Source organism: Podarcis erhardii (assembly GCF_964252035.2).
Source record: "Podarcis erhardii genome assembly, chromosome: 3".
In the NCBI taxonomy this organism is placed as follows: Eukaryota; Metazoa; Chordata; class Lepidosauria; order Squamata; family Lacertidae; genus Podarcis; species Podarcis erhardii.
In genome coordinates this window covers 6906976-6925735 of record NC_138507.1, presented here as the reverse complement: position 1 = coordinate 6925735, position 18760 = coordinate 6906976, and the positions used below count along the sequence as shown (strand labels likewise).

General features: G+C 45.9%; 1 long non-coding RNA gene across 1 annotated transcript in view; it reads right to left on the bottom strand.

Annotated features, from left to right (window-relative positions):
* LOC309338499 overlaps positions 1-18760 on the bottom strand; it is a 92094-nt gene that overhangs the window by 45854 nt on the left and 27480 nt on the right. The gene's annotated exons all lie outside the window — the stretch shown is intronic.

Sequence of the window (18760 nt, the reverse complement as noted above, 5' to 3'; positions counted from 1 at the left end):
AAAAGCAGTTTTTTGGTTGTGTTTATTACAATTTCAGTTTGGTTCAAATGATTTTTCAGCCAGTGGCCATAGGAAATAATCAATCCATCATTTATTTGTATGCCTCCTTTCCATATGCAACATATAAAACAATGACATAACTACAAACATAACAAAAGATCAAAAATTACACAACCAAATTAAAAAATCTCCACATAAATCATAAGCCATAATAATAATAATAATAATAATAATAATAATAATAATAATAATAATTATTTATACCCCACCCATCTGGCAGGGTTTCCCCAGCTACTCTGGGCAGCTTCCAACAAAGTATTAAAATACAATAGTCTGTTAAACATTAAAAGCTTCCCTAAACAGGGCTGCCTTCAGATGTCTTCTAGAAGTCTGGTAGTTGTTCTTCTCTTTGACATCTGGTGGGAGGATGTTCCACAGGGCAGGCGCCACTACCGAGAAGGCCCTCTGCCTGGTTCCCTGTAACCTCACTTCTTGCAATGCGGGAACCGCCAGAAGGCCCTCTGCGCTGGACCTCAGTGTCTGGGCTGAACGATGAGGGTGGAGACGCTCCTTCAGGTATACTGGACTGAGGCTGTTTAGGGCTTTAAAGGTCAGCACCAACACTTTGAACTGTGCTCAGAAATGTACTGGGATATATAAAACAAGATATAAAAATAACTGCAACAACAGCAATAACACACACACCCCAACACACACACACAACAATAAATATATTCTAGAAAGGGGCAAGACTAGACGCAGATGCACAAAACATTTTAAAAATAATAATCGAGACACCTTGCGCTCCTCTCCGCTTCCCCTTCCTTCCCACCCAGGGTGGCCCTGTCCCCCTGCCTGCCGCTCACAGCTGGCACATCACGGGGAGCTAAGCCACGGTGGTGGCAACCTCTCCTCCTCCTTGCCTGCTCTCCTTCAGCTGCTACGAGCAGCAGCTACAAAGGAGAGGCCATGAGGAGACAAGGGGATGCTGCCTCGCTGCCGCCACCACTGCTCGGGACAAGCGCCAGTTCCTTCTGCTCTTGGAGTTTGGCCGCACTAGCAAGGGAAATAGGGACATTCTGGGATCAAATCAGGAGCTGGTGTGGCTTTCGTAATTCCAGGACTGTCCCTGGAAAACTGGGACACTTGGAGAGTATGCTACTTCTGGATTATTCTCTCAAATAAATAAATAAACCATTGGGGAAAAGTTTAGATAGAATAAAATCTCACTCCCATTTTAATGCAAGCATAAGTCTATTCAAGCTGAACTGTGCCCTGAATTTTTAGTAATTCTAGCTAAAGAAAGAAATGGAGGCAGTGAGAGATTTTACTTTCTTGGGCTCCATGATCACTGCAGATGGTGACAGCAGTCACGAAATTAAAAGATGCCTGCTTCTTGGGAGAAAAGCAATGACAAACCTAGACAGCATCTTAAAAAGCAGAGGCATCACCTTGCCAACAAAGGTCTGTATAGTAAAAGCTATGGTTTTCCCAGTAGTGATGTATGGAAGTGAGAGCTGGAACATAAAGAAGGCTGATCGCCGAAGAATTGATGCTTTTGAATTATGGTGCTGGCGGAGACTCTTGAGAGTCCCATGGACTGCAAGAAGATCAAACCTCTCCATTCTGAAGGCAACCAGCCCTGAATGCTCACTGGAAGGACAGATCCTGAAGCTGAGGCTCCAGTACTATGGCCACCTCATGAGAAGAGAAGGCTCCCTGGAAAAGACCTGATGCTGGGAAAGATGGAGGGCACAAGAAGAAGGGGACGACAGAGGACAAGATGGTTGGACACTGTTTTTGAAGCTACCACCATGAGTCTGACCAAACTGTGGGAGGCAGTGGAAGACAGGAGTGCCTGGCGTGCTCTGGTCCATGGGGTCATGAAGAGTCGGACACGACTAAACGACTAAACAACAACAACAACATTCTTAAACCATGGTTCCCCTTACCATTAACCCTATCTAGTCAAACTCAACTCAAGACAGATTTCAAAATGAAGTGAAAGTAGGGAAAGTGGGTGCAATTGGCAGGCCTTGTCTCTCACCTCCATTACCTAGCTACCTGTGAGGCAGGTAACTACTTGCATTTTCCCCTGTTTTAAAGCAATTGCTGAGCACGTGCTAGTTCTATCATGGATCCTACTGACTTATGGTGTTTTTCTGTTCCTGTTCTCTAAACAGTGCATGGTTTGGCAGCAAATCTTTACTGATTAAGGGCCTATGCCTAATTGAAAACCTGTGAGCTTCCTATCATGAAATCTACCCTTTGATTGAGTAGATAAACCCAATTAACTCCAGTTGGAGAGGACTTGCAATAATATTTTCACTTAAGCCCCACAATATTTCATGAACCATGCACGCAACTTGCCAAATATCTTTAAAAGATTTTGTGAAACCCCAAACATGCCAGCTCCCCCATCCCAGGAGTGTGAAATCTCATTTTCCAGTTCTCTGCTCAAATTTAATGAGCCGCCTCCTGTTTAACCTCCATGTGAGAAGGTTTGGAAGCATCCAGGGAAATTGTGTTTTCTTCCCCTTTGTAAACAAAGCGGAGATTTGGAAAAGTCCCCAAGATGTCTCTTTCCTACTTGTGAAGAGTAAATGGCCTTCATAATTTATTTTAAATGAAGAATTGAATTAAAGTTTATTTTATAGCAAAACAAGAAAAGTTCAGAATTCAAACAAAACAACAGGGATGAGACAAGTCTAACCATTCAATGTGAAAATGAGCCATTAAATAATGCTTCATAGGATTCACTTTCCTGTCATTATTTTTTTTAAATCATTCCATTCATTACAAAATGTACACTTATCCTGACACAAATATTATCTCCAAAATGTAAGAGTCCTCTCCTACTCATTGCAACTTGGAGTGGTACAAATAGCAGGCTTCACATTCATGAGTCGGGTTTGGGTATTTCCACATTTAATTGAAATTTAATTGAAATACCTGAATTTTACATGTGATTTTTAGTCAGTTTCTGCACAATCCTTGTGACATTTAGTCAGCTTTGCTTTTACTTTTCTCACATTTTGTTACTTCAGGTCTTATGTAATTCCCATTCATCCCTCAAAAACAGATAGAACATGAGCCAGACATTAGTTCCTTTCTGCTGTTACAAGCCATTGCTAATATTCTGGCAACAAACCTGATGTGTCCAGATTTACACTTGGAGGTCACTGCTGCAAGTCATATGTACTCAAACATTTGACTTGGAACGGATTCTGTTTCTTTTGTCAGAACTGAAAATGTATTTCTTTCAAAAATGGCAGACTTGGAAAATTAACCAGCCAAGCACAGCACACACACACATCACAAATGATGTTGAAAGCAACCGTACCCTCTGGGGCACCATACGTAGCTCCAGTCAGAAGCTGAAACCTTCAGAACCTCTGAGCATGTGCAGATGTCCACCAGGCACCCTTTGGATCCCAGGCAATTTACTTCTTTGTTTATTTTCTATGCCCTGCCCACCCACTCCCAATCCAGGAGAATACCATACTGCTTACGACATCAGCTTGAAATTAAATTTACCATATTAATTTGTGTTTAATCAACCTTTTCATTTAGACGCTCCAGTGTCCGTGAAGTTTCCTTCTCAAGAGCTTCCAGAATTAGACTGTCTGTTGAGCTGCATGCCCTGATCCAAATCTGGTCCTTAAGTCACATTCTGTTACTTCCTAGCAACCGCTGACTGATTAATCGAACTTTAGCCTGGAGCAGGTCTTGGCCGCCGCTTCTGTTTTCTGGTTTTATTGTTTTTTGGATAAGATATACTTTGTGAAAACATTAGGGATCTCAATTAAGCAGCTGGGTGACTTATAAATATATATTTATGTTTGAAGCCTAAGTGGCCATAGGCTTCCCTACTGTTTTACTTAGCTAACAAAACAACTCTATCAAAGTAAGTATTATTCCAAAACTCAACTTCCTCTGCAGAATGCTCCCATGTGTTCCATCAGTTTGGCTCACTGATGAACTACATCGTTTCTTATAAACTGTCCATGGCCCATAAATTTCCAAGCATAAAGGCTATTGCTGTGCTGTACAAATCTACTGAGGATTTTTCCCCTACCGTTTGATTTTGTTGGGTTGCAAATGAGCTGGTTAAGGATATTCCTCTTCAAGCTTTTCCTCCTCCAATGTATTATTTTGACTAAATGCATCTTTGGGCTTTCCTTCTTTTTTCAGATGAATAATGACCATTATTTTAAAACTAGTGAGACGCTTTCCAAATGGAAATGGAAATGTAGCCTGTTTCCGAGTGAGGGGATGAATGAAAGCTGGAATTTCCTGTCGCTCTTTCCAGCTCGTGTTTTTAAATATGTCGTGGGAGGGGGAGATTATTGGTTTGTTGTTATTCTTATTTTTATTATGCATTTTGTGGTTTTATATTGGAAACCTATGTTGTGAACCACCCTGAGATCTGTGGATGAAGGGCATAATAATAATAATAATAATAATAATAATAATAATAATAATAGTTGTCAGGGAACTGCCATCGGAGAGACAGGTGGTGGACAGGCTACAGGAGAATAGGAGAGAATCTGCAGTAGAAGAGGGAACCAGCAGGGGGAGTGCAGGAGTCACAGCGGAGGGGAGGCTCTGGGATGCTTCCAGTGAGAGTAGTGGAGAGGTAACGGGACCCCCGTTGGGAACGCCCACCCTTCGCCGGAAACTGTCACGCAGAGAGTCTCGAAAGCGCATGTCTGTCAAAGAGCTTTTATGTTGGCGTAAATTCCGTAGACGCCCACTGTCAGATGCTACCAGCGACTGACGGAGTCATGCTTTGGGGGCTCCGTTAGTGCATCGGTTTGGATGACCAGCCAAACCCCAGAGGGATCAAGCTTTTACGCACAAGCAGCTCACTATCCCATCACAATAGTGTTCCCTTGGTACATGGTCCCTCAAGGGCTGCCACTTTTTTGTAGCATGATGCCTGTGCCTTTCAAAAATGCCTGACAAGGCTTGTGTTTCTTAGATTTATATATTGCTTTTCTCCACAAAAAGTTCCTAGCTGATTGACCAAAAGAAAAACTAAAAATACATAAGCATAGTCATTGTCAGTTTATTTCTATACCAAATTTTCCATGGTAAAAACTGTCATCAAAGCAGTTCACAGAAAAATCAAAGTCTAAAGTAATATCAACAATAATAAGACGTATGATATCACTGCAATATAACACACACAATCAACAAATAACATTTCATTTAATATATATAGACATTTAAGTAAGCATACAGCTTATTAATTGTCAAGTCAAAATATCCATTAGGCTTATAAAGGCTGTTAGGACTGGAGGGTGTAGCAACACAGGTGAAACCAACCCTCTCCTGGTGGCCGTCAGAGAATGACTCTTCCTTCGCAGGTATTCCTCTTGAAACAGCTCTTGCATGAAGACTCACCCCTTCCTGCAGCAGCTCCCTTCTGGAAGGTCTTAGGACTACAACTGTTTTGAATGAAACAGAGAGCCTGTCCATCCAGTTTGCAGTTTAAAGCTGGACACTTTCAGAACTGGAAGTAGGAGACAGGGCAAGGGGAGAAGTGGTCTACTAGCTGCTTATGTAATGATGGCCTTTGACTGTGCACTGACAGAGCCATTTCCTAACTGATATGGGGCACTGCCGGCAGGGGGGCACCAGATCACAGAATCAAGCATAGTTGTCTCCTCCTTTGTTTCTTGATGGCACCTTTTCTGACTGCACTGATGGGGAGGTTCGGGAGAAAGAGGTGGGCAGACATACATACAGACCTGCAGACATTATTATCATATGAACTGAAGTCATGTTTAGTTAGGTAATCTGATGTCAGCCTGGCAACTCTCAATGAAGCCGTATACTTTTAGATAGGCAGCTGCCATTTAATCTAAGTCACCCTAAAGACCCATAGGACATCCAAGCAGAGGAAATGTTCACATATAACCTTGGGAAAGCGCAACAGTTTGAAGGAAATAGCTGGACGTCAGTCCATAAGTATCACACTGAAGAAGGAATCTGTAATACATTACAGATGGTTGCCTAGGAATGAGGCTATTGTGGTCTAGTTCAAAGTCAGCCAAAAGGTAATGCAAAGGTTTGGGGTTGTATCCATTGGTAGGCAACCTGCTCAGAGCCCCTTGAAGTTCATTCATACTTAGGTCTGCTCTAAACAGAACTTACGGGGAGGCAGTCTTGGACAGAAGATGGACTAGTCTGTACTGAAAAGGTACTGTAGGAAGTAAACACACAATGGAGCTGAATATCTGTTCAGATAAGCAACAGTAAGGTAATGAGAGTTTTAGATACAAGTCAGCAATTTTTTTAAACAAAAACACAACTGCATACACGCACTGTCATTATCCACTTACGGAATACATATTACAAGGTCTTTCAAAGGGATGCAAGTTCAAATTGTAGTTCCTGTCTATATTAAAGTAAAACAAGCAGGCTGCTGCCAGTTTTAAAGACAGTCGCTTATTATTTCATACACAGAGACAACAAAACTGCAGTTATAGAAAGAAGGGTAGCATTTGTGTGCTTAAAAAGAAACTAAAGCCCTTTTATGATCTATGCTAATTTTCAGCTGCCACATTGATCTATTTGCATCTATGTTCCTGAGAGGGAGGACGTGTCCTGGGAAGGGAGACTGTAGAAGGAGGATGCCAAAACAGCCAAGATGTGCATTCTGGGGGAAAGAGGAGAAAGTCCTGGGCAGTCATCAGGGGGTTTGGGCTGGGTGTTCACCAATATCCAGAGGATACCCATCTCTACCTCACGTTTAAATCAGAACCAACGCAGGTGGTGAATGTCCCTTGTGAGTGTCTAGAGGCAGTTGGAGGATGGCGGGTTGTCAAGAAGAAGAAGACGAAGAGTTTGGATTTGATATCCCTCTTTATCACTACCCCAAGGAGTCTCAAAGCGGCTAACATTCTCCTTTCCCTTCCTCCCCCACAACAAACACGCTGTGGGGCTGAGAGACTTCAGAGAAGTGTGACTGGCCCGAGGTCACCCAGGAGCTGCATGTGGAGGAGCGGGGAAGCAAACCCGGTTCACCAGATTACGAGTCTACCGCTCTTAACCACTATACCACACTGGCTCACCAATTGAGGTTGAATCCCAACAAGACAGAAGTACTGTTTCTGGGGGACATGGGGCGGGCAAGTGGGGGGAGGGACTCCCTGGTCCTGAATGGGGTACTTGTGCCCCTAAAGGACCAGGTGCACAGCCTGGGAGTCATCTTGGGATCACAGCTGTCCATGGCAGCACAGGTCAATTCTGTGTCCAGAGCAACTATCTACCAGCTCCATCTGGTATGCCGGCTGAAACCCTACCTGTCTGTGCACTCTAGTTATCTCCCACTTGGACTACCACAATGCACTCTATGTGAGGCTACCTTTGAAGGCGACTTGGAAACGACAACTAATCCAGAATGTGGCTGCCAAACTGGTGACTGGGAGTGGCCTCTTGGACACTAGCCCTGAAAGATCTACATTGGATCTCAGTACGTATCCAAGCTCAGTTCAAAATGTTGGTCCTGACATTTAATGCTGTAAACGGCCTCAACCCTGTAAACCCAAAGGAGTGTCTCCACCTCCATCATTCAGCCAAGACACTGAGGTCCAGCTCTGAGGGCTTTCTGGCAGCTCCCTCACTACACAAAGTGAAGTTACAGGGAACCAGGCAGAGGGCCTTCTTGGTAGTGGTGCCTGCCCTGTGGAACGCTCTCCCACAAGATGACAAGGAGAAAAAGAACTACACAATTTTTAGAAGACATCTGAAGGCAGCCCTGTATCATCAAGAAGTTTTTAATGTCTGGTGTTTTACAGTGGTACCTCTGGTTACGTACTTAATTCGTTCCGGAGGTCCGTTCTTAACCTGAAACTGTTCTTAACCTGAAGCACCACTTTAGCTAATAGGGCCTCCCGCTGCCGCTGCGCCTCCACTGTGCAATTTCTGTTCTCATCCTGAAGCAAAGTTCTTAACCTGAGGTAATATTTCTGGGTTAGCGGAGTCTGTAACCTGAAGCGTATGTAACCTGAAGAGTATGTAACCCGAGGTACCACTGTATGATGTTTTTATATGTGTTGGAAACCACCCAGAGTGGCTGGGGAAACCCAGGCAGATGGGCAGGGTATTATTATTACTATTATTACTATTCTGAAGGAAAGTAGCCAGTATCCTGAAAAGCCAGGATGTAAGACAAGCCCTGCTGGATTGGGCCAAAGACCCATCTTTCCAGCATCTTCTCACAGTGGCCAACTAGATGCCAAGAAGCTGACAATCAGGAATATGAAAAGATGGCTCGTGTAGTGTCAAAGTGTGGTGCGGAGGGGGGAAGTAAAACAAAAACAGATGTCTAAAGAATAAGCAACTTGACTTTTGTGTCACTCATAAACCAATTAAAAGTTACTGCAGCAAACTGACAGTTCCCATGAAACAGGGGGATAAAGATGCAACACAAGCCAGAGCAGCGGCGTAGCGTGGGTTGTCAGCACCCGGGGCAAGGCAAGTAATTTGCACCCCCTAACCCGGGGCAAGGCAAGTAATTTGCACCCCCTAACCCGGGGCAAGGCAAGTAATTTGCGCCCCTAACCCCTAACCTGCCGCCGCTGCCAGCTTCTTCTTGCTGCTGCCTGGGCTGGTCGGATGTGGTTCTCTCCCGCGCTCAGCGCTGCGCTGGGCAGCCGCTGCACTGTCCCTCCCCCAGATAGTCCCTCCCTCGCTCTCTCTCCGCTCCGCAACGCAACGCACGCCTGGCACCCTCCCCCTCCACAGAGGGCGGCGACCCGGCAGCTCGGATCGGATCCGAACAGCCAGCACTGCAGTGAGAGAGAGAGAGTGAGCCAGGTAGGGGCAGAGAGCTGCGAGTGCGAGCGCACCCCCCCCCAATGTTGCGCCTGGTGCGGCTGGCCCCCCCTGCACCCCCCACGCTACGCCACTGAGCCAGAGGCACTTCTCCCTTCGGCCGTGAGGAGCCACAACTCAGGATGCCCAGTTCTGTTCTTTGCTGATTTTACAGCCATGTTTCCAGCTCCCCAGCACCACAATAAGTGTGATCAAGACACCGTCTCGCCTTGTCACTCCAACCCAGAATCTGTCTTTTCACCTTCACACTTCTTCTTCTTCTTTTGCTCATTAAGCAAACAGTGCGATATTTCTACTTTTGTTACTCTCTTTGACACAGGTTTAACAGCATTTTCCCATCCAAGTCAGCTTTGTAGTAATGCGTAAATAATTGGTTTTGTTGTGTCAGGTATTTAGATGAAATGTGGTTAACAAATTCAGGTGAGAAAGGAAAACTGAAGGGAGTGAATTGCTTTATTTTAATTTTTTAAGCATTTAAATGTAGTTGTTGTACTTTCCAGGTTTGGAAGAATTCTTGTTTCGGTTTTGTGTACACCATCTGTAATAACTAGATTGTTATTTAATATTTAACCTGCCTTTCAAAACCATGTAGGGAAGAATGCAAGAAGCATAGCAAAGGGCTGGTATTAAAATAATGGCAATTCAGAATAATTTTGAAAATACAGCAGTTCAATCCCATGTTTATAGCAAGTAATAAAACCATAGGAATCAATCATGTGGATTTTTACTTTTAAGCAAACCTCCCTAAGATGACTGAAGCTCATTACAAAATAAGGTAGGCAGGCATTTTTACTTTATACATCTCAGCAGTTGGGGTTGCCATATTTTGAAGAGCAAAAAGGAGGACAGGAGAAGGTGGCAGTGCCAGGCAGAAGCACACAGGAGCTGCAGCGCTGGCACAGGATATCCTTGCACCCCTATTCATGTTGTCGCCCATAATGCACACCCCAAGCACTTATTCACACACGAAGCTCCCTGCACCACCCGACTGTTCTCATCTTCATCCCTCCATACACACCACGCCCCATCCCACCAAGTCCCCACACTAGCTGTCTTAAGAACTTTGCAAATTGCACGCATGAGTTGCTGTTTCCAGAGAGTTGAAGGTTGCTGGAGAGGAACTGTGTCTTTTGAGGTCTACATTCAACCCACTTTTGCCTACAGTAGTCAGGTTTTGCAGGGAAGGGTTTCTTACTTCAAGACCTAAAGTTTTACTTACTGATAAGTGACAAAAGAAATAGGTGGGAGTGGGGTTTGTTGTTGTTGTTATCTATTGAAATTGTGTGGGGTTTTTTAAAATTAAACAATTTATTTATTTTTTCTTAAACTGTGCCTACACCTTGTGAATAATACCTCCTTTGAACCACTTTCAACCATTAATGCTCCTGTGTTCATCGACAAGTAGTTCTGGAACCTAGGGGAATGCAAGAAGGCTCCATCATTCCTACTCCCAGGTTGATGAAAACAGAAGTATTCATCTTCAATTCACTCTCTGTATCCCATCTCAGACATATGAAACCAGCATGTGGGTTGTACCAGTTCAAGGAACAGGTGGCAGCATGTTTGATCAAATTCTCCTTCATATAAAACTTCCCTCCACACAGAAAACTGGATGCCAAGCGGAAGGGTTGTGGTCCATTATCTTGCCTTTTTATGCTCCTGCCGTTAAGGCAGTTCTTCATCGAAACCAGTGGTGCTGGAATTGGAGAAAGGACTTCACACCTGACCTTTCGTGGGACACGTTGCTGCCCCTGATGATGTCAGCAGCTTGTGCCTGTGACCAAACTAGCTTCTGCTTGGCAGCTGTGTGTCTGCATGCGCAGGCCCCTCTTGCCTCTGTCACTGCAGTGTAGCCACCCGTGTCCCTTTGCCCAGTGAAATACATCACTAGCAACCATTGCTTGACACGCTAGCAGGGGGTCTTGGTGTTTAGGGAAGCTTTTCATCCTGTGCAGTATCCCCAGGGGCAGTGGCGTAGCGTGGGTTGTCAGCACCCGGGGCAAGGCAAGTAATTTGCGCCCCTAACCCCTAACCTGCCGCCGCTGCCAGCTTCTTCTTGCTGCTGCCTGGGCTGGGGTATTTATGGTAAGGTAGCCACGGCGGCGGCAGTGGGTCCGTGTCAGTAGATCTTAGGCGAGTTGCCGCTGGCGCTGCTGCCCAAACGACACCGCTTGCCCGGAGGAGGAGGAGGGCAGAGAAGCGAGGAAAACGCAACATGGCCCAGCAGCTGCAGCAGCAGTGGCGGCGGCGGGGCTGTGAGGAGGGGCTGCCTGGCGCGCCCTCCATGGCCCTGACGCACGGGGACTGCGGCAAAGCGCTGAGAGCCGCTGCCTGCCGGACGCCTTCAGCCCGGACGCGCGCACAGCTCGTCGGTTCCACGAGACATGGGGCTCTGCTACAGCCTGCGCCCGAGGCTCTTCGGCGAATCCGGAGATGTTGCGCCCGGTGCGGCCTGCCCCCCCTGCACCCCCCACGCTATGACACTGCCCTGAGGGCTTCAGTCTTACCTACATGATCCACCTAGCAGGGTATATGTATGCTTAAACAGGTTTTGATGCATATCACACAGAGGATAGGCAACATTATTAGGCCTTGTGTCCATGGGGAAGTGTGAATAGTCATACATTCTGGCACACTGTGAATGTTAATTTCATGATTGCAAAGGCCCAGTTTTTCAGCCAGCTAACCCTTTGATCAAAGTTCCGGTTGGGTAAGGTAAAGGTAAAAGGACCCCTGACCGTTAAGTCCAGTCGCGGACGACTCTGGGGGTGTGGCGCTCATCTCGCTTTACTGACCGAGGGAGCCAGACAGCTTCCAGGTAACGTGGCCAGCATGACTAAGCTGCTTCTGGCTTTTTCTTATTTTTCTTATTTAAGTTGGTTATTTAAGCTCATTCATGTTTGTCTAGATGCATGATTGTACAAAGATTTCATTGTATCAGAGTACAAATTAGCTTAAGCAACAGTATAATGTCACAAACGACATAACACTTAAATAAAAAGGATGTTGCGCCAACATTTTAGGCAGATACACAAGCTGAGTTATTCAAAGATTTACGCTCCAGAACACATCTTAATCTCATACTACAGATGAAAGAAGCCATTATGTTCTTTGAACACCTCTTTCATGTGTTAAGAATTCTGCACATTCTAAACATGGATCAATTTTGCCACCCTGAAAAGAAAAGGTGCAAGCAAAAATGTACTTACAGCAGCAGTGTTTTTACAGTACAATCTTCTCCATTATGTAAATTGGGAAGAAGAAAATCGAAATGTCAAACATTGTTACATCTGATATGAAACTGTGCTGCATTCAACTGATGCATTAGTTGCTGTACCTTTCAATTAAAACATCGCCGAGTGTTCTAAAACTCTAAAATGGCTGCTAATCAATTAATCTTGTCCCCAGCGTCTGTTGTTCTATAATGTCTCTTGATTGTAACATTCATGGTTTTTGAAAAATGACCCATTTGACTATGAATTTCAGAACAAGAAAAAGCCCGTCTGAAGTGTGTCTCCCACTGTAGACTTTACTTGTGCGCTGATTAATTGTTCCTGAAAAGTGTGCAGATGCATTATCAAATAAATTATAGCTGACTGTGGCAATGAAGAATTAAAAGGACCCTGCTTCAAGGAATCTTGGTGACATCATCATAAACCTGGGGAGCAAAGAGCAAATGGTTTATGGTGTCACCAGAACCTCTCTGTGTATTTCAGAAAGGGTTCATATTTTCTCCCTCGCTCTGCTTTTTAAAACATCATTCATGCCACTTTAAAAAATGCATGCATTTACAAGTCTCTTGTCTCATTCTCTTTTGCTTGGCCAAGGCTGTATACACACTATAACCTTTAAAGCTCATTCAAAGAACCTTCTTTCCCTCAAAGAATTCTGGGCCCTGTAGTTTGTTATGGGTTCCTGCGAATTGTAACTCTGTGTGGGGTAAACTACAGGGCTCAGAATTCTTTAGGGAAAGAAATGTGCTTTAAAGGTATAGTTCATACGCAGCCTTAGTTATCTTATTGTTATTGATTTAGTATAATAATATCTCACCTTCGCAGACGACCTGATGGTCACCGCATCAGACCCCATAAACACAGCAACCACCCTAACTAAAGAACTCAACACATTAGCAATGGTGTCGGGCCTACAAGTAAACTTTGCAAAATCTGAGGCTATGTGCTTCAACACACACACACACACACACACACACACACAGCATGCCCAAAAGGAATTCACCAACATCATAAAGATAAAATTCTTCTGCACCAAATTCAGGCACCTAAAGGTGCAAATAACAAAAACCTCAGCAAACTTTACCTCCACAATTACAAGCCCCTATGGTGACAAATCAACAGAGACTTGAGGAAATGGAACAACGCCAACTTCACCCTCTCAGACAAAATAGCAATGATCAAAATGATCACCCTCCCAAAACGAACCTATTTATTCCAAACCCTCCCAATCTGGATTCCCCAACCCAATTCCAGAAGTGGCAGAAAAAACTACACTCCTTTATTTTCTCACACAAAAAGCCAAGAATAAGCCCCAAATACCTCAGAAGGAGGATGAGAAATTCCCAACAGAGAATCATATTACATTGCCAACAAAGTACACTACATAATCCTGTATATTCTAGGAGACAAAACAATGGAGACACCATCGGAAACATCCCCACAACAGCATACCCATTTCTCCCAAGCAAACTAAAGAAAATCCCCACCACACTGAACAGGTCCACACAGTCCATGCTTAAAGCTTGGAAAGGAAAAGCAGTCAAACTATCCCGATTCTCGTCCCCACTAACCCCCCTGGCCCACCACCCACTATTCCAACACGCAGCACAAAACCTCCAGATAAAAACTTGGCCAACCAAAGGCCTACGCTATCTAAAAGACGTCTATAGCAACAACAAACCCATACCAACACAAGAAATACAGGACAAACTAGGGGACACCCAAATACCTTGGCTAACACATCATCAACTACATGCCTTCTTAAACAATGCAACAGTAAAACCAGCAGCCTCTAGGCCCTTGACCACCTTCAGAAACCTTCTCCTGAAAGCAAAGGGACACAGTAAAGGGATGGTATCCACAACATACAAAATACTGATACAAAATCCCACAAACCCCCTTGAGGCAATCAAAGAACAATGGGAGCATGACACAGGCTATGAAATTAACCCCACTCAATGGACTAGAATGTGGTCTAAACCTCCCTTCAAGTCCATATTAGTCAAAGGAAGGGAACTCACTCTGAAACTCACCTATAGGTAGTACTTAAAACCACAGAAACTGGTGCTGATACGCCCAAGATGTTGGAGAAGCTGCACCTCCACATCACCTACCTCCACATGTGGTGAGAATGTCCTAAAATCCAATCCTTCTGGACAGCAGTCCTACAAGAGATATGCAAAACAACTAAACGGGTATTAGAATTCACCCCAGAACTGGCCCTACTGAACATCTTCCAAGATCATAATGACCACATTATAGAGCAGGGGTCAGCAAACCTTTTCAGCAGGGGGCCAGTCCACTGTCCCTCAGACCATGTGGGGGGCTGGACTATATTTTTTTGGGGGGGAATGAACGAATTCCTATGCCCCACAAATAACCCAGAGGTGCATTTTAAATAAAAGGACACATTCTACTCATGTAAAAACATGCTGATTCTTGGACCGTCTGCGGGCCGGATTTGGAAGGCGATTGGGCCGGATCCGGCCCCCGGGCCTTAGTTTACCTACCCATGTTATAGAGGGCTTATAACCCACTTACTCTCAGCAGCCAAAAGCCTCATAGCCAGACACAGGAGGGACCTGTCAGGAGTAAACATGGACCAATGGTATCAATTTGTATGGGAAACAGCCTTGCTAGAAAAGCTAACTAATAAACTGAAACTGACTTGGGGACAAATAGAAGAGGATGCCTTGACTCCAGTATGGTTCCTCTTTATCACATACACAGCCTGACAAGCTGATGGCAAGAATCCACCGACTGCATATGAATCAATCTGGTTTACCTGACCCAACAATCCCCCTGCCCCAATGCAAACAAATCCCACTTCAACCAACCACGCCCTGGCCTCCCCCAATCCCTCTCACTACCAAGGAAATGTAATAAGCAAATAGGAAGAGAACCTACCCAGTTGACGCTGACACAAAACTCCACACACACACTTTACAAAAGAATATAAACCCTACCCCTCCACTCCCCACTCTGCTTTCCCAACCTTATACTGTACTCAACACTAACATCTCACAATAAATGCAACTGAATTGTAAGAAAGACTGTACAACGTGAAAAAGAGACAAGGCATGTACTTTTCTAAAACCAAGAAAATGTTTAATAAAAACGAATTTAAAAATAAAAAAGGTTTAATAAAGCAGTGTACAGCTGAATATGGGACGCGGGTGGCGCTGTGGGTTAAACCACAGAGCCTAGGACTTGCCGATCAGAAGGTTGGTGGTTCAAATCCCCGCAATGGGGTGAGCTCCCGTTGCTCGGTCCCAGTTCCTGCCTACCTAGCAGTTCGAAAGCACGTCAAAGTGCAAGTAGATAAATAGGTACCGCTCCAGCGGGAAGGTAAACGGTGTTTCCGTGCGCTGCTCTGGTTCTCCAGAAGCGGCTTAGTCCTGCTGGCCACATGCTGTACGCCGGCTCCCTCGGCCAATAAAGCAAGATGAGCGCCGCAACCCCAGAGTCGGCCACGACTGGACCTAATACTCAGGGGTCCCTTTACCCAGTGGCGTAGCGTGGGGGTGCAGGGGGGGCCGGCCGCACCGGGCGCAACATCTGGGGGGCGCGCTCACTGCCTCCGGAGTCGCCGAAGAGCCTCGGGCGCAGGCTGTAGCAGAGCCCCATGTCTCGCGGAACCGACGAGCTGTGCGCGCGTCCGGGCTGAAGGCGTCCGGCAGGCAGCGGCTCTCAGCGCTCGCCGCGGTCTCCGCGCACCAGGCAGCCCCTCCTCACAGCCCCGCCACCGCCGCTGCTGCTGCTGCAGCTGCTGGGCCATGTTGCATTTTCCTCGCTTCTCTGCCCTCCTCCTCCTCCGGGCAAGCGGCGTCGTTTGGGCGGCAGCGCCAGCGGCAACTCACCTCAGATCACCTGACACGGACCCGCCGCCGCCGCAGTGACTACCTTACCGTAAATACCCCCAGCCCAGGCAGCAGCGAGAAGAAGCTGGCAGCGGCGGCAGGTTAGGGGTTAGGGGGTGCAAATTACTTGCCTTGCCCCGGGTTAGGGGGCGCAAATTACTTGCCTTGCCCCGGGTGCTGACAACCCACGCTACGCCGCTGCCTTTACCTTTACAACTGAATATCATTTACTTGGAACCTCTCGTAAACCAGAGAGGTTGCTGCAATGTGGCAGCTGTGGGGCACCACCCCTGCCCCAGTGGTGCAGGGGAAGAATGAGGATGGCTTTGGGGATGGAGAGGAATACCAGGTTGACTACACTGGTGTCCCTGTGAAGCCTAAAGCCCCATACTATCCATTTAAGTGGCAGCAGCACCACAGAGGGAAGCTCTGCAGCGCTGGCCTCCCGCACTGCCTGCTCCTACCATGGGTGGCAGCGCCGTAGCGTGGGTTGTCAGCACCCGGGGCAAGGCAAGTAATTTGCGCCCCCTAACCCGGGGCAAGGCAAGTAATTTGCGCCCCCTAACCCGGGGCAAGGCAAGTAATTTGCGCCCCTAACCCCTAACCTGCCGCCGCTGCCAGCTTCTTCTTGCTGCTGCCTGGGCTGCTGCCATGGGGCTCTGCTACAGCCTGCGCCCGAGGCTCTTCGGCGACTCCGGAGGCGGCGAGCGCCCCCCCCCAGATGTTGCGCCCAGTGCGGCCGGGCCCCCCTGCACCCCTCACGCTACGCCACTGATGGGTGGCGCCAGAGTGCTCCCCCAAACAAGGAGCTCACCCCCAGACACTTGTTTGTTCCCCTGCCCTATATTGCTGGACTCCTGTCATTAGCTCTTACTGTTATTTTCCTTTCAGAGACATGTGGGGCACAACTCACATACCTAGCAATATACCTTCCCCTTCTGTGTCTTCCCTCCCACCCAGCCGCCCATATTTCTTTGCTGCCACTGACTCCTACTCATAAACTTCCCAGAGGCATTTTGCCGACAACCACTGTCGGACCAGAAGGTTGGACTTGGTGGAAACAAATGACTTGCCCAAGACCACCCACTGTGTCCCATCACAGGAGGAGTCTGAGCCCCAGATCGTTTAGTTTTAACACCTGTTTAGCAGAAGGTGCCTAGTGATGCTGAGAGACAAGTGAGTAGATCACAGGTCGCATGCTGAGGATGGGGTATGTATCTTCTCTAAACAATTCCTCTTCCAGTTCATTCCTCCGCCTCAAAAAAAAACAAACTTTCAAATCTCATCTCCCCAAAAGGAAAAATAATTTCGCTTGTGGACTGGCCAAATAAAATCCACTTCAACTGATGTAGCCACCTGACCCCCAACACTCATTTCTCATCTGCCTCCAAGAAAGAAAGGAAAAGAAACTTTTATCCTGAAAACTCTCTTCTCTTCCAGCTTAAATTCAGAGAGCAAAGAATATTGAAAGATTCCGGCCATCCAAGCAGCAGATATCTACCAAGAGTGCCACCTCCACTCTGACACAAGGCCAGCTCCTGTATACAGGGGCGGATCTACTATGAAATGAATGAAGTGACTCTAGTCCATGTTGCTTAAACATTTTGGGTATAGTAGAAATGCAGAAAACCCCTAGAAAGTCAGGCTCTGGGTTTATAATGGCGGAAAGGAGGGCTATACAGTTGTACCTTGGTTCTCAAACTTAATCTGTTCTGGAACTCCATTCCAAAACCAAGGTGCAATTTCCCTTAGAAAATAATGCAAAACGGATTAATCCGTTCCAGATCCCTAAAACAGCAATTTAACATGAATTTTAGCATCTAACAAGACCATTGATCCATAAAAGGAAAGCAATAAATAATGTACTGCAGTCACATAATCAATCAGTAGCTGAACTGGGTTCCACACAGTGACAGAAAAAAAGAACAACAAAAACAAAAAAGCAAAATAAATAGCAAAAACAGACAGACCTCAGTGTAACACTCAAAACAGAAGTGTGGCACTCAGATCATCAGCATAACACTCAAAACGGAGCACATTCGCAAACCAGAACACTTACTTCCAGGTTTGCAGTGTTTGGGTTCCAAGTTGTTTGAATACCAAGGCGTTTGAGAACCAAGGTACCACTGTAGAGACATCAGAGTCTCCCCCCGCCTTCATAATAAAACCAACTGAAGAACTCTAAGGATGCCACATGGAAAAGTCTGCATCTTGGCTGCTTCCTGTTTTGTGCATGAAATCTAGAAGGTGTCGACCTTCTGTGGCTGTCAAAGTCAGTCCTTGTTCATAAGTATGTGAGTCACATTTATGTCAAACCTATATCATATGGCGATGACTTCGGCAAAACTCGGCCCAGCTGGAAATCTGCTCCAAGCCTTTCCCCCCACCAAGAGGCCTGGCCTCATGCTATGAAATGCTTTCATGTCATTCTAACATGCTGTAGGAATAATTTTCCCGTCTGTTTTCTTGTGTTCACATGTGGTTGCTTGAAACGGTTCCATGAAAATTGCACTGCCAATTCAGATAAGACAATGAAATTTATGGATGAGGGTAAACCTAAGTATTAATTATCTTTCACACCAGTGTTTCAAGGGAGGCTCACAAACCCACATGATATCCCTTTCATGCTAAATGTTGCCTTCGGATCTCTAATTTAGCTGAAAGATGTTTTAAAAGTTATCTTGCCAACCAGCTCCTTTCTGGCAGAACATCTAAGAGGACTCAAGAATGTAAGTTAATCCTTCTTCCAAGGTTAGTTTAGCATGCCCTCTCTTCAGCTTCTTGGAATCACCTCAGTTCAGACAGTAGCCAGCCCAGGGA